The sequence below is a fragment of the Atractosteus spatula genome (assembly GCF_055471065.1).
Source record: "Atractosteus spatula isolate fAtrSpa1 chromosome 10 unlocalized genomic scaffold, fAtrSpa1.hap1 SUPER_10_unloc_15, whole genome shotgun sequence".
NCBI lineage: Eukaryota > Metazoa > Chordata > Actinopteri > Semionotiformes > Lepisosteidae > Atractosteus > Atractosteus spatula.
The window spans coordinates 383,077-395,867 of record NW_028296618.1 but is presented as its reverse complement, the minus strand read 5'-3'; the positions used below and the strand labels follow the sequence as shown (position 1 = coordinate 395,867).

At 42.7% G+C, this 12,791-nt stretch overlaps 3 non-coding genes across 3 annotated transcripts; 1 reads left to right on the top strand and 2 right to left on the bottom strand.

Annotated features, from left to right (window-relative positions):
• The first annotated feature begins 1,070 nt into the window (after nucleotides 1-1,070).
• trnaa-cgc (transfer RNA alanine (anticodon CGC)) lies at nucleotides 1,071-1,143 on the top strand. The gene has a single exon. It is a non-coding gene; the product is annotated as a tRNA-Ala (tRNA).
• A 758-nt stretch (nucleotides 1,144-1,901) lies between these two features.
• trnap-agg (transfer RNA proline (anticodon AGG)) lies at nucleotides 1,902-1,973 on the bottom strand. Its single transcript has one exon. It is a non-coding gene; the product is annotated as a tRNA-Pro (tRNA).
• Nucleotides 1,974-11,069: 9,096 nt separating this feature from the next.
• trnah-aug (transfer RNA histidin (anticodon AUG)) lies at nucleotides 11,070-11,143 on the bottom strand. Its single transcript has one exon. It is a non-coding gene; the product is annotated as a tRNA-His (tRNA).
• Nucleotides 11,144-12,791: the final 1,648 nt, after the last annotated feature.

Sequence of the window (12,791 nt, the reverse complement as noted above, 5' to 3'; positions counted from 1 at the left end):
TGTCATCCACACTGTATCCAGAAGGTGCCGCATCAGAGAGGAGTCTCCCTGTGAACAGAAGAGCAGGTCAGTAATCTCGCTGTCATTCTGACACATACTGGCTTGTCAGAGACTATTTCTCTTCCAGGTAGTGTTTATTTCTAATGACAAAGGCTAATGCAGGCTGGTACAGAGTGTACTACCAAGTCTTATTTATGATAACTCACCTGACACTGTGTCTGGGCTCTGGGGCACAGTTACAGCATCATCATAGTACTCTGGAGCCTCTTCTTTCACAGAAGTCATCAGCTCTCCTGAAGCACACAGAGACAGTTTTACTGTTACACATCAGATTTAAAATACAGGGGATCAGGCAACCTGATTATATAATACATTTCAAACCCATTCCATTTTTTTAAATTGAGATGGTGACTGACAACAGTGCAGCCTGTATCAGAACAGAGAAGGCAATGCTTTGTATCCTTGTGAAATATTTGAAGAGGAGCTGGACACTGGCAGCAGAATAAACAGACTCAGTGTGATGTGGTCTGCAGTACATAGAGGAGAGAGACTCAGAGTTTCTGGGATTGGTACAAGGTTTCTCTTTGGGACTGGACTGAAATAACCCACCTGACAAGGCATCTGGACTCTGAGGTATAGTTACAGCATCGTCATAGTACTCTGGGGCCTCTTCTTTCACAGAGGACATCAGCTCTCCTAAAGCACACAGAGCAGAGCTTCACTGTCACTGTCACACATCAGAACACTGATTCACTCGGCGTCAACATGACAGAACAGCAATCACTTGAAAACAATGTTCCACACTCCGTAAGCAAGAACTTCAGTGTTTGCAGTCACCCGATATGCCGATAGTCAAAGGAGCGCAAAACACGAAGCGTCAAAAGACAAGATGAGTTGATGGAAAGAGGGTTGAATTGATGAGCACAAAAGTTCAGCTCGTACAATAGGCAACGAAGGTCCCAGCGTCGTCATCGCACTTGAAAGGACTGCCTTGCAGACCAAGGGCAGTGGGCGGTGCCTGGCAAGAGGGGCAGAGGCGTTAAGACATGATGCCGAGAAACATGAAGCGCGGGGGATTAGCTCAAATGGTAGAGCGCTCGCTTCGCATGCGAGAGATAGCGGGATCGATTCCCGCATCCTCCAGGTCTGAGTTTGGAGCTCTGGGAGCCCGGTGCTCTAATTTAGCCTCTGCGACTTCTGATAGGTGCTCCTCCGTTGTGGAGAGAATGTCCTTCAGTTGTCAAGCGTTGAAGGGCCACACCTCCTTCCCAACCTCAGTCTGCACTGAGTGCGTCTCCAGCATTTTCTCGTCCAGTTTGTCAGCTTAGCAAGTGAGAAGTATATCCGAGTGAAAACAGTGCTGATAATACTCTCACAAATTGTTAGAAGACGTGCTTTTGATCATCGATTGCTTAACAATCACATTTGTTCGACTTGAGCCATCAAGCTCGTAGTTTTCCTTCAAATCTTGAAAGCTCTCAGTGAGAACATCATAGGCTGCAGGACGCCCCGTAACTTGAGTACTTCAACAGAAAGAAGAGCAGACAGCTCCACAAATATGCGAGGCGCAGAGAGCGCAAGGCGAGCCGCACACGTTTCGGTGGCTGAGAGAGGGCAGTTTTTGCTTTTGCATTTCCCAAGTAAGGACGCATGACAACAAGCGATCGCGGTGCTCATCTACGACATAGTGGTGATGAGTTTTCAGTACGTGTTCTTTTGAACGAGCAATGAGGTTGCCGCCTTGGAGAGCTGACTGCACGCTCTCATTGTGCCACGTGATGAGAATTCGCCAGGCTCGTTCAGTCATTAGTCACATTCCATCGTTTGCCATAAGCAGACGCTGCGAAGTGATGTGGATATCAGTTCCCAGTCTTGTGGAAGAGGAGGAAAAGAGCACACGAGGGCTCGTCCGGGAGTTGAACCCGGGACCTCTCGCACCCTAAGCGAGAATCATACCACTAGACCAACGAGCCACGGCAACATTGGCTATTTCAATCTGTCAGTGAGCTTGAGGATGGGGGAGAGGCGTCATTCGCTCGTCCAGTCAGACCTTCATCAATAAGTCAAGAAAGCCGCAATTACACGGCTGCCTTGCAGACGAAGGGCAGTGAACTTTGCCTGGTAAGAGGGGAACAAGTGGCACTAGGTGACGCCGAGGCATAAGCCCCAGCAAGCGGGTTTGGCTTGTATGGTACAGCGCTTGCCTTGCATGTGGGAAGTAGCAGCATCAATTCCTGCGTTCTCTAGGTGTGTGCTTAGAGCTTGATGTGCTGAAAGGTGTCTTTTAGCCTGTGGTCATGCCTTTCATGGAGAGCATCGTGCAGCTGTCAAGCATTTCGCAGCCACGCCCCCTTTTCATCTTCTCTCTGGCTTAAGCGTCTCCGCCACTCTCTCTTGACATTTCATGTCAGCATGTCAGAAGTCCGAGTGACATTTTTAATGGCTGAGTGAGGGCACGATGCTGAAGCAGAGAGGCCACTTCAGCCAGAGAGACTTGTGCTAGGTGAGATCTGAAAGACGGACTCGCAACAGAAACAGACCAAAAAAGTATCGGTGAGATCAAAAGGCAAATGCAACATCCAGCAGAGGGCGTCGCAAGATTAGTGTATAGGTGACTGAAATTCACGTGAGGCAAACTTTCCGACACATGCACTGCAGCCGGCCTCATTGGCGTAGTAGGTAGTGTGTCAATCTCATAATCTGAAGGTCGTGAGTTTGTTCCTCACATGGGGCAGGGTTGCTTCCTCTCTTGCTCTTTTCAGACTCTTGTGCCAACTGTTCACTCATAACCACGTCTGGAATGCGTGACCTTTACACGGGCGAGAAGCAACGCCGCATCCCTTTCCTAAAGAACATTCACATTCAGAAATAAGTCAAGAAATTTGCCATTACTTTCGCTCGCGCTGCTGTCGGCCTGCCCATGTTGCCAAAGAAAGATTCACTCGGCGTCAGCATGACAGAACAGCGATCACTTGAAAACAATGTTCCACACTCCGTAAGCAAGAACTTCAGTGTTTGCAGTCACCCGATATGCCGATAGTCAAAGGAGCGCAAAACACGAAGCGTCAAAAGACAAGATGAGTTGATGGAAAGAGCGTTGAATTGATGAGCACAAAAGTTCAGCTCGTACAATAGGCAACGAAGGTCCCAGCGTCGTCATCACACTTGAAAGGACTGCCTTGCAGACTAAGTGCAGTGGGAGGTTGGTGTTTTGAGACGGAGGCATTGGGATGGTGGGCTGAGATCTATTCTTCTTAAGGAATTCTTCATCGTGAAAGATCGGTCCACAGGTCATCCAAAGAACTCAGGGAATCATGTGCTACTGAAGGGAGTGAAGTGCTGAAACACATGACATGCCCCCTTGATCTCACATGCACAATTCTGCTGCAACATGCACAGCTACCGTCCACACCAGGCAGTGGGGCTTCAGCAGAATTTGCTACACCACCTGCAATTACATATCCAGCTGCACACATATACATGGCCCCTCTGTCCTTTTCAGGATCTCAAAAAAAGCAAAAAGCATAGCGTGGTTTTCCTGCCACCTGATTGACCTCATCTCCCTCAGAATATGCCCCGCCACATTCATTGCTGAAGCAGGACGTAGGCTAACGGACATGTCAGAACAGTGAGGTTCAACGATCTCTCCAAAATATTGTGGTTGTAGTGGAAGAGATATGTTTTAAATTGTACCTTGGTATTTCAAACTCTCTCTAGAATGTTTTCCATTTCTATTTTATTTTGACAGGAACTGTTAAAAGGCTAATGACACTAGATGAAAAGAGAAGAAAGAAAACACAACGTTTCAGCCGTGGAGCCTTCTTCAGGTGTGAGGGCTCCACGGCTGAAATGTTGTGTTTTCTTTCTTTTCTTTTAAGCATGGAATAGACCTATTACTTGTTCCTTTGCAGCCTACACATGGTGACGCAGCTCCCCACCTGAACTGCTAATGATACTAGATGCCTGGTAGTTTGTGGTACTTGGTTATTGTCTTATGTTTGCTCAAACTGCATATGTGTTGTAGCGGCGAGGCTTATTAATAAGAAAGAATTAAGTGTTCTGAGCCTTCCCAAATGAGGCCCCATCTCTGTTCATCTCTGTGGTGCAGCCACAGAGAAACTATTCATGCAGGCTGATTTAAGGTTTCCTTTGATAAGGGACAGCTCCCAAAGGGGGATGCACTTAGCTAAGCCTGGCTATCATGATCAATGGTCATCCATTGGCGCCTATCTGTCTAGGGAGTGCCAGATGGACTGCATTCCTAGGTGTCAGGAGTAAATGACTCATATCTCACCTTGATCAACCAATCAGGGACTGGTAGGGCCAAGTAACCCACGTGGGACTCTGATGCCCATGGAACGTTCAGCCAATCAACGAGCTGGAGTTCCTCCAGGTAAAAACAGGCAACACAGAGAGCCTGTAGTAAGATTCAGGAGAATTCTGTGGACTTTTCTAAAGGGAATTCAAAGGAGAATTCCAGGGCAGGACGGCCCAGGAGCAGAAGGCTCCCAAGGGCAGGACATTCTCACAGCGCACCTCCTGACCATCTTGAGACTCAGCCCGGACAACCACGGAACGGCCAGTGTGTCCGAGTGCCAGAACTTTCCTTTGTTCTAAGAGTCTAGAGCGGAGGTTGCCAGAGAGTAACCAGAGGATCCACCCGAGGTTAGCACCAGCAGCAGGCCTCGTGAACAGGTCGGAACTGTGGACAGCTGAATCACTATTCAGAACTAGCGCTTCATCAGGAACGAACCGGTCTTTTTCCTGACTTGCTGGGACCCACAGTCATCTTTTCTCCTGTGCGCAAACTTTGCTAGTTAAAGCCAACACTAACCAGCCGGTCAGTGAGCATCAGCACCACACCGTCACAAGCCGCACAGCACAGCCTGGCACCGAGCCAGAGAGCGCGGATTGGACAGCAACAGCCTGCAACTGTTTCTTTGAGTCTGCAGGAGATCTGAATCCCCAGAGATTGGATGAGTATTCAACTTCACTGCATTACAGCTAGAGAATTCAATTGTTATCCCAACCAGTTGATATCACTTTAATTCCTAAGAGTTATGTACTTGTTTTGAGAATCTAATATAGAAGTTATAACCAAGTTCATTTACGAAACGGTCTAAATGAATGATATATTGAACGTATGTCCTTTTGATATGTGTAACACTTTGTATCTGACTGAATATATACCTTTTGTATTCTGATAACCCTCTCGATAAGATCTGTTAGGTTTATATGCATATTCTATGTATTAATAAATGTATCCTCGTGTATTAGTACCTGTGTGTGTGCGTTGTTCGAGTTATGTCGCATGGTTGGATTCTAAAGCCATCAAAAGAATCAATTTTGTGATTTACTGCTACAATTAATAATTGTCCCAGTAAATGCCCAAACCCTACAGAACTGGTGCCTTCAGAGAGCACACTACAGTGTGATTGCATATTTTTGTGTATTTTCATATGTCAATATTTAATTCACTCACATTCCTTTATGCTTGGAAGGAAGGCAGATTGGATTTGGCACAGGACGCCTGCTCATATATGTTGATCTTTGTTGGGCTGGAAAAACAATGATAAAAAGTGAATGAAAAAAGATCTCTCCAACATTTCCCTTCTCTTGGCCATGGTTACACTGCCCTTTCTTTCCATCTTTTGTCCTTCTACAAAGATTCCAGGGCTCTTTATCCACCATAATATCAGAAGCCAAAAATAACCATCTAATGTGTAAACAGCATTTGTAATGTTGGTAGCTGGAAGAGGTTAAGTATGTTTGCAAGACCTAGTTGATTACACCACAGACTTACCTTGTTTTTTTTCTCTTTTAAAGGCTGTGCTGGACTGTACCACTATCATAGAAGATTTTTTTCAAGACACATCGCAGTTCCATAGTAGAGTTTATCAACAGTAGAATTCCATAGGACATTATTTATCAACATCTAACATTACCCAGTGTGAGACTCTGCCAGTAAACCTCAGAGCATTGAGTTCTCCACTAGTGAAGATGGCTTTCTGAAGTCATGAAATCCACTGCTGGGATGCCTGAGAGACAGTGATTGAATCCTGGCTGGAATTAGGCTCTCTGTTAGTGTTGATCTGTGGGAATTATGTGGTAAAAAGGGAAAACTCCTTTACTTTAGTCACTTTGAAAGTTCAAATGTACAGATCTTCAGAAACCCCAGTCTGAAGGGTGAAGCAGGTTCTGCTCAAGGAGTTGCCTGCGTTTTGCTCCATTCAATCCAAGCAGATAGTCCAACATTTGCCTTTTCTTGGCCATGATTACACTGCCCTTTCTTTCATCTTTGTACTTCTACAAAGATTTCAGGACTCTTAATCCACCATAATATCAGAAGCCAAAATTAACCTTCTAACATGTACAAATCATTTGCAGTGAAAGGAGGTGGAAGGGTTTAAGAATGTTTGTAAGACCTGGTTGATTACCACACATAGACATACTTTGTTGTCAGTTTTTTTTTTTTCTCTTTGAAAGGCTATAGGAGGGGTTTGATGGACTGTACCACTATCATAGAAGATATTTTTCTTCTAAGGACACTTATGTAGCGGCAAGGCGTATTTAAAATACAGGAATTAAGTTTGCTGCTCCCTTGCCAGTCCCTCTCTCCCTCATCTCAGTGCAGCTGGATACAGAGAGGCCATTCCATCTGGTTCACATTTAAGGTGTTTTGCTAGCTGATAGAGTTTCCTGATAAGGAACAGCTCCCAAGGCTGAGATTCACCAGCCACCCTAATAAATGGTCATCTCTGGCGCCTTACTGTCTGGGAGATTCCATGGGAGAGGCTCATCCCAAGGTTTACAACCCTAAGGTCAGAGGTCACTGTTACTCATCCTCCACCTCAATCAGCCAATCAGGAACTGGTAGGGCAGGGTAACCCCACGTGGGTCTCGAATGCCCGCGGAACTTTAAGCCACTGAACTACCGTAGTTCCTCCAGATAAAACAGGCAGCACAATGCCCAGAAGGTGCCCCTAACAAAAAGATCTGCCCAAGGTTAGCCCAGCTGACAGCCTCGTGAACCACCGGTACTCCACCGCCAAAGCTCGCCTGATCAACGAGTGAACTACGGTCGGAACTGTCGACAGCTGAATCTCAGGATTCAGGGCTAGCGCTACATCGGGAACGAACTGGTCTTCTTCCCATCTAAAGAGTGTGACTGGCTTGGACCCGCAGTCACTTTCCATATGCACAAGCTCTGCTAGTTTCAGCCAACACTAACTAGCCGGTCTTCAAAGAGCATCAGCAGCGCATCGCAGCAGGAATCTCTCCCTCCTCTCCTTCTCGCCAGCCGCACCGGCCACTGCCTGGCACCGAGCCAGAGAGTGCCGATTGCACACAGCAACAGCCTGCCACTACTTCTTTGTGTCCGCGGGAGATCTGAATCCACACAGATCGGATGAGTATTCAACATTCTGCATTACAGTTCGAGAATTCAATTGTTACCTCAACCACAATTGATATCAATCTAATACCTATGAGTGATGTACTTGCTTTTGAGTATCTAGTGTAGAAGTTGTAATCCCAGTTCATTTACGAAACAGTCTAAATGAATGGTATACTGAATGTATGTCCCTCTTGGTTTGGAACTCTTCATGATTTAATATATACCTTTTGTATTCTGCTAACCCACACTCTTAAGATCTGTTATGTTTATATGCACATTTTATGTATTAATAAGTGTATTAGTATCTGTGTGTGTGCGTTAATGAGTTAACTCACAAGGTCGGTTTTCTAATAGCCATCAAAGAATCATTTTGTGACTTACTGCTACAATTAATAATTGTCCCAGTAAATACACAAAACCCCTACACATTCATGGAAACCAATATTTACCTGCTAATCCAGAATGCAGCAGAGAACAGTTGGACAGAAGGTTAGTATTTGTCGATACTGCATCACAGAAGTCAGTCTCTTCCCCCTCATTATGCAGGCTGACTTGTTGAACGATGAACTGTCCTCCAGTGACTGTCAGCTGCAATCACTGACTCAGACATGGTGTTGATCCATTGATGGCACTTTGGCTGATTTGGTTAACATGCTTTCCTCTTAAAACAGGAGATGCTGAGTTCAAATCCCAGCAGTGCTTGTCTTACAAAATGAATCACTATGGATGATTACGTACAGCTTGATTTTGTTTAACGCAAGTTTTCATTTTCTTTCTGGAACAACTTGCTTTTCATGAAATTCATACAGCTTGTGAAAGATGAAATACAAATCTTGCCTTGTATATCGCAGGCTGGTAAGAAAAAAGCATTATTTTCTTTTTTTAAGCTTGCAAATGGAGAAAAGGGACACATGTGAGTCTCTGTTAATTGAAAGGTTAGTGGTTTGAGCCCACCCAGAAATGCACTTCTCATTATTGCAATGTAAACCTCATCTCTACTTATTCGGATTTCTTAGCAAAACCTTAACCCACTTGATATTTGCAAGACATGTGAATGTTTTTGTTAAACAATTAAGTATGTAAGTCAATATCACTGGGAATGGCCAATAATGACCAACATTCAAGGACATCATATTCAGCCAAGGACTGAACGGCTGGCAGAAGAATTCATTTATGCTCTTGATGCATCCTTAGTTAGAATATTTAAAATTACGACACAGATTTGTTGGAGAACTTGACAAGCAAAAAAGACAGTTGGACAGCATGATTATGTTAGGACTGTACATTTGTATTTTAATACTTTTGTATATTTATCTTAATTTTAATATACATGTAACCATAAGTGCTGTTCTATGTAAATAAATTTTGTTGTATTTTATCATATTTTAGCTGAGGGCACAAGGGGGTATATTATACCTTTCGAAACTTCCAAGACAACTACAGTATAACAGAGGCTCATACTTTAATATAATTTGCTTTAAAAGAAAACCACAATTTGTACGATATCATCCCTCAATATCGACGTTCAAATGAAGGATTTAAAGAAGCAACAGCGATAGGAGAGTACATTGATTTTGGACCAATGTTTGCATCTGAACAATCCTTCCTCCTGGAAAGAAGAAAAAACAGGTATGTTTTGAGTCTCATGATGATGCTCTTCTGGATAAAAAAAACAGTGCAAATTTGTTTCGGATGTATTTTAGATAAAATTATAACTGTCATCGAAGAGAACTTTGATCAGTTGAATGCAGTTGAAACTTTTGACATTTTATATGATGACAGGACGTACATTTAGGACTCAGTACCGATAACGCTGCTGCTATTGATGGAGTAGAAATAAGTGTATTGGCAATTTTATCTGAGGCAAGAAGTACTAGAACACCTCCTATAAAAATGTTAGGATTCAGAGCAAGAAATATTTTTCCACTTCACCCAATGGTATTGCATTAACGAGGCTGAAGCTGGCTTCTTATTCGCCAGCTTCTTCTTCTGCCTTAAATGCTGCTGCTGTGATGTTATGCCGCCTTTCGCCTGTAGATGGCTCTTTACAGTAATTTTTAAAAGTACTAATCGGGATGGATTACTGTATTTATCCTCAGTAAATGGGAATATGTAAGTAGTGACTATCCAAATAACATTTTTGTGTGAAACACATTTCAGAAAATTGTAAACCAATTTTCAAAACTCACAGTAACACAAACACAATAAGTAAATAAGACAAAACAGAAGTTCACAGGCACTTTCTGCATATTTACCACGACCTTGCCTTCTGACCATAAAAAGTCTTAAAATCTTGCATTTTACAAGAACTTTTTAATATAAATGGGACGTCTAGAACATGGCATATGAGAATATATGGTTAACCGAGGATGAGCAACGGGTGATGGCACTTTCTGCTTCTTGCTATAAACCTACCCCCTGGTTATAAAAACATCTAAAAATTCTGACACTGAGGTGTGAGAGACAATGGAACAGACTATCAAAATCCTGAACTTTAGGAAATTTTACTGTGCCATTTTTTTAAATATGACCCTGTGAACATGGCATGTCCCTCCTTCCTCATTATCAAAACATCTCAATGTTCCGACACTATGTACATTGGTAATTACAACACTTCACTGTTGCATTTCTGAGTTGTGACATTGTGAACATGGCATGTTAAAGTATATAGACAATCTAGATCAGAACAGGCTTAATGCAATTCATAGTGATTTATCATTTTCTTACTTTCTAAATGAAAAAAAAAATTCAGTGATTATGACACTTCGGTATGACATAAAATATGCTTCAATGACAGAATAAATAATCATGGAAAAAATACCCACAGTAGACATTCATATTTGTGATTATAGGAAATTTAAATATCAGGTGAGTAGCTGCGTCAGCATGCGTAGGCTGCAAAGGAACAAGTAAAGGGTTATTCCATGCTGAAAAGAGAAGAAAGGAAACACAACGTGTTGGCCGTGGAGCCTTCTTCAGGTGTGAGAAAGACAAGGCAGTATGCAAAGATCATTTTCTTTTTATCTTTGCTGACTGCAGTTTATCTTTGATGACAACATCAAAGACATTAAGGAATTCTTACGGCTAACAGCTCCACATCAACTTCCTTCTATAACTAACCTCATCAGATCTCTCAACTCCCAACTCTTCCAGTTTCTCACTTCAGAGAAGGATAAAAAACTCAATCATCCTCTACAGAGAAAAACCATCAACACCCCTACCACCTCCACCAATCCTAACCTTGTTGTTACTATACCCTCTGACCTTTCCCTTTCACCCCTTTGCATCCTCAGCTAACATATTTTAATATTACAACACAATTACAACAGATTGTACAGTATTTACAGTTTAAAATTAGGGTAAATATGTCAAAATATCAAAATCCAGATGCACAGTGCTAACAAAACAATGCTTGTCAAGCTCTCAAACAAATCTGCGTTGTATTTTTAAAATATTTCAGCAGAGGATGTGAGGGGAGTATAAATGACGATTAGACGATCATTTTCCTTGGGTGAATATGGTTTTCTGGGGAGTTGCGATGTTGGGCATTATTGGACATTTTTGACACGTGTTGAACAGTCGCATCTCCTACAAATATTAAAATGGCTATGGTTTAGCTGAGAAATCCAATCGACCTATGCAAAAACAATGTTTACATCGCAAAAAAAAAACACGTCCCTGGGTGGACTTGAACCACCAACCTTACGGTTCATAGCCGAACGCGCTAACCGATTGCACCACAGAGACTGACTGGTGGAGTCTTTTCTCGAATCAAAAAAAAATCTCTTACCGTTCTTTTTGCCAGCCGGTAATATTTCTTCTGCACTGATAACCAAGAACTGAATTTCATGTTTCGCAAGCTGTGTGAATTTCATCAAAAAACAAGTTTTCCAGAAAGGAAATGAACACATGCATTTAACGAAATCAAGCCCTTTGTGAGTGCCCAAAATGGTAAGATCTATACTACAAGATAGGAAGAAATACACGGCTGGGATTTGAACATAGGTTCTTTTGTTTAATAGAAAGGTGCTTTAACCAACGAAGCTATGGTGACAAGATAACCATCACCTTTAACAGCTACTTGGACACACCGCTCTGAGACATCTGCGTTCAGAAAGCGCTGAAACTGCTCTCAGAGAAAATTGCCTCTTTTACATACAGTAGCAGCCCCGACACTGAGAAACGAAAAGAAATGGCTTTTATTGGGCATTTTTCATGTCCAATGCGTTTGACATCTCCCAAGGGCGACAGAGTTCTTTTGCGACACTATTTCTTCTTCTTTTTTCTTGCTGTACGTTTTGATAAAAAACGAAAAATCGTGCAAGGGAAAAATGTATTTTTTTCATAGAGAAAATGTGCACCAGGAAATGTTGTGTTGAGAAGAAGTGATTTAACATGATACGTGACCTAATTTATCGGAGCAAATGCTCACCCAGCAAGGTCTGGAGAAGTTGGAGAGTCTGGGGGATGTGATAATTATACGGTGTTGTGGAAGAAAACAGTCTTTCTTTGAATTCTCAATCAATCGGAATTTCGGAATCGGAATCGAAATTTTAGACGTGGCGGTGGATTACTAGTAGCGACGCTGAGCACACTATGAGGGAATTCAGGTTATGTGAAATGCCAGCGGTTTAATAAATAACGCATCTGATTTCGGATCGTAAGATTGTAGGTTCGACTTCTACCTGGCTCGTTTAAATTTTATTCGAGCTCCTCAGTAATATCTTTTATGTAATGAACCGCACCTGAAAGCAAACATTGGGTCTGTTTCCTTTGTTTTCCAGCATGAAATAGCAAATCGTTACAAAAAGTACCTGCTATTGTCCAATAGCGGGTTTTTTTTCAAATTACATTTTCAGGCTTCAGACACTTTTTAATAAAACAAAAGTGTCCGGAAACTCCCTAACTTTCAGGTTTGCTTGAACCTGTATTAAAAGAAGTTATTTTAAACTTCCGGGATTCCATTCTCTGATGTAGCTGTCTCTAAAGACAGAGGTGATGTTTCGCAGATTTGAACTGTGCCTTCTCTCTTGTGTTCAAGGGTATTCGCTGTGTGAGACCCTAACTGCGTGTCCTGTAGGGTTCTATTGTGTTTAGATTATCTATGTGGTGTACAGATAGAACTCAACTACATGGTGTGAATTCCGTGTTCAGGACCAACAGAACCTGATAAACTAATAGCAGACCTCGACGCGATTTGAACACGCAGCCTTCTAATGGGGAGTCAGACATGCTACCTTTGCGCCACAGATATCAGCAATTTTGAAATCCCCAAAGGAGACAAATCAGCTTCACAAAAAATTCTCCTGTGAAGCGCGCCGCTCTTCCGAAGAGAGTCTCTTCTTCCCAGACCACATTTTATTCTTCCTGCGCAGCTCTTGTGCAGGTGTTGTTC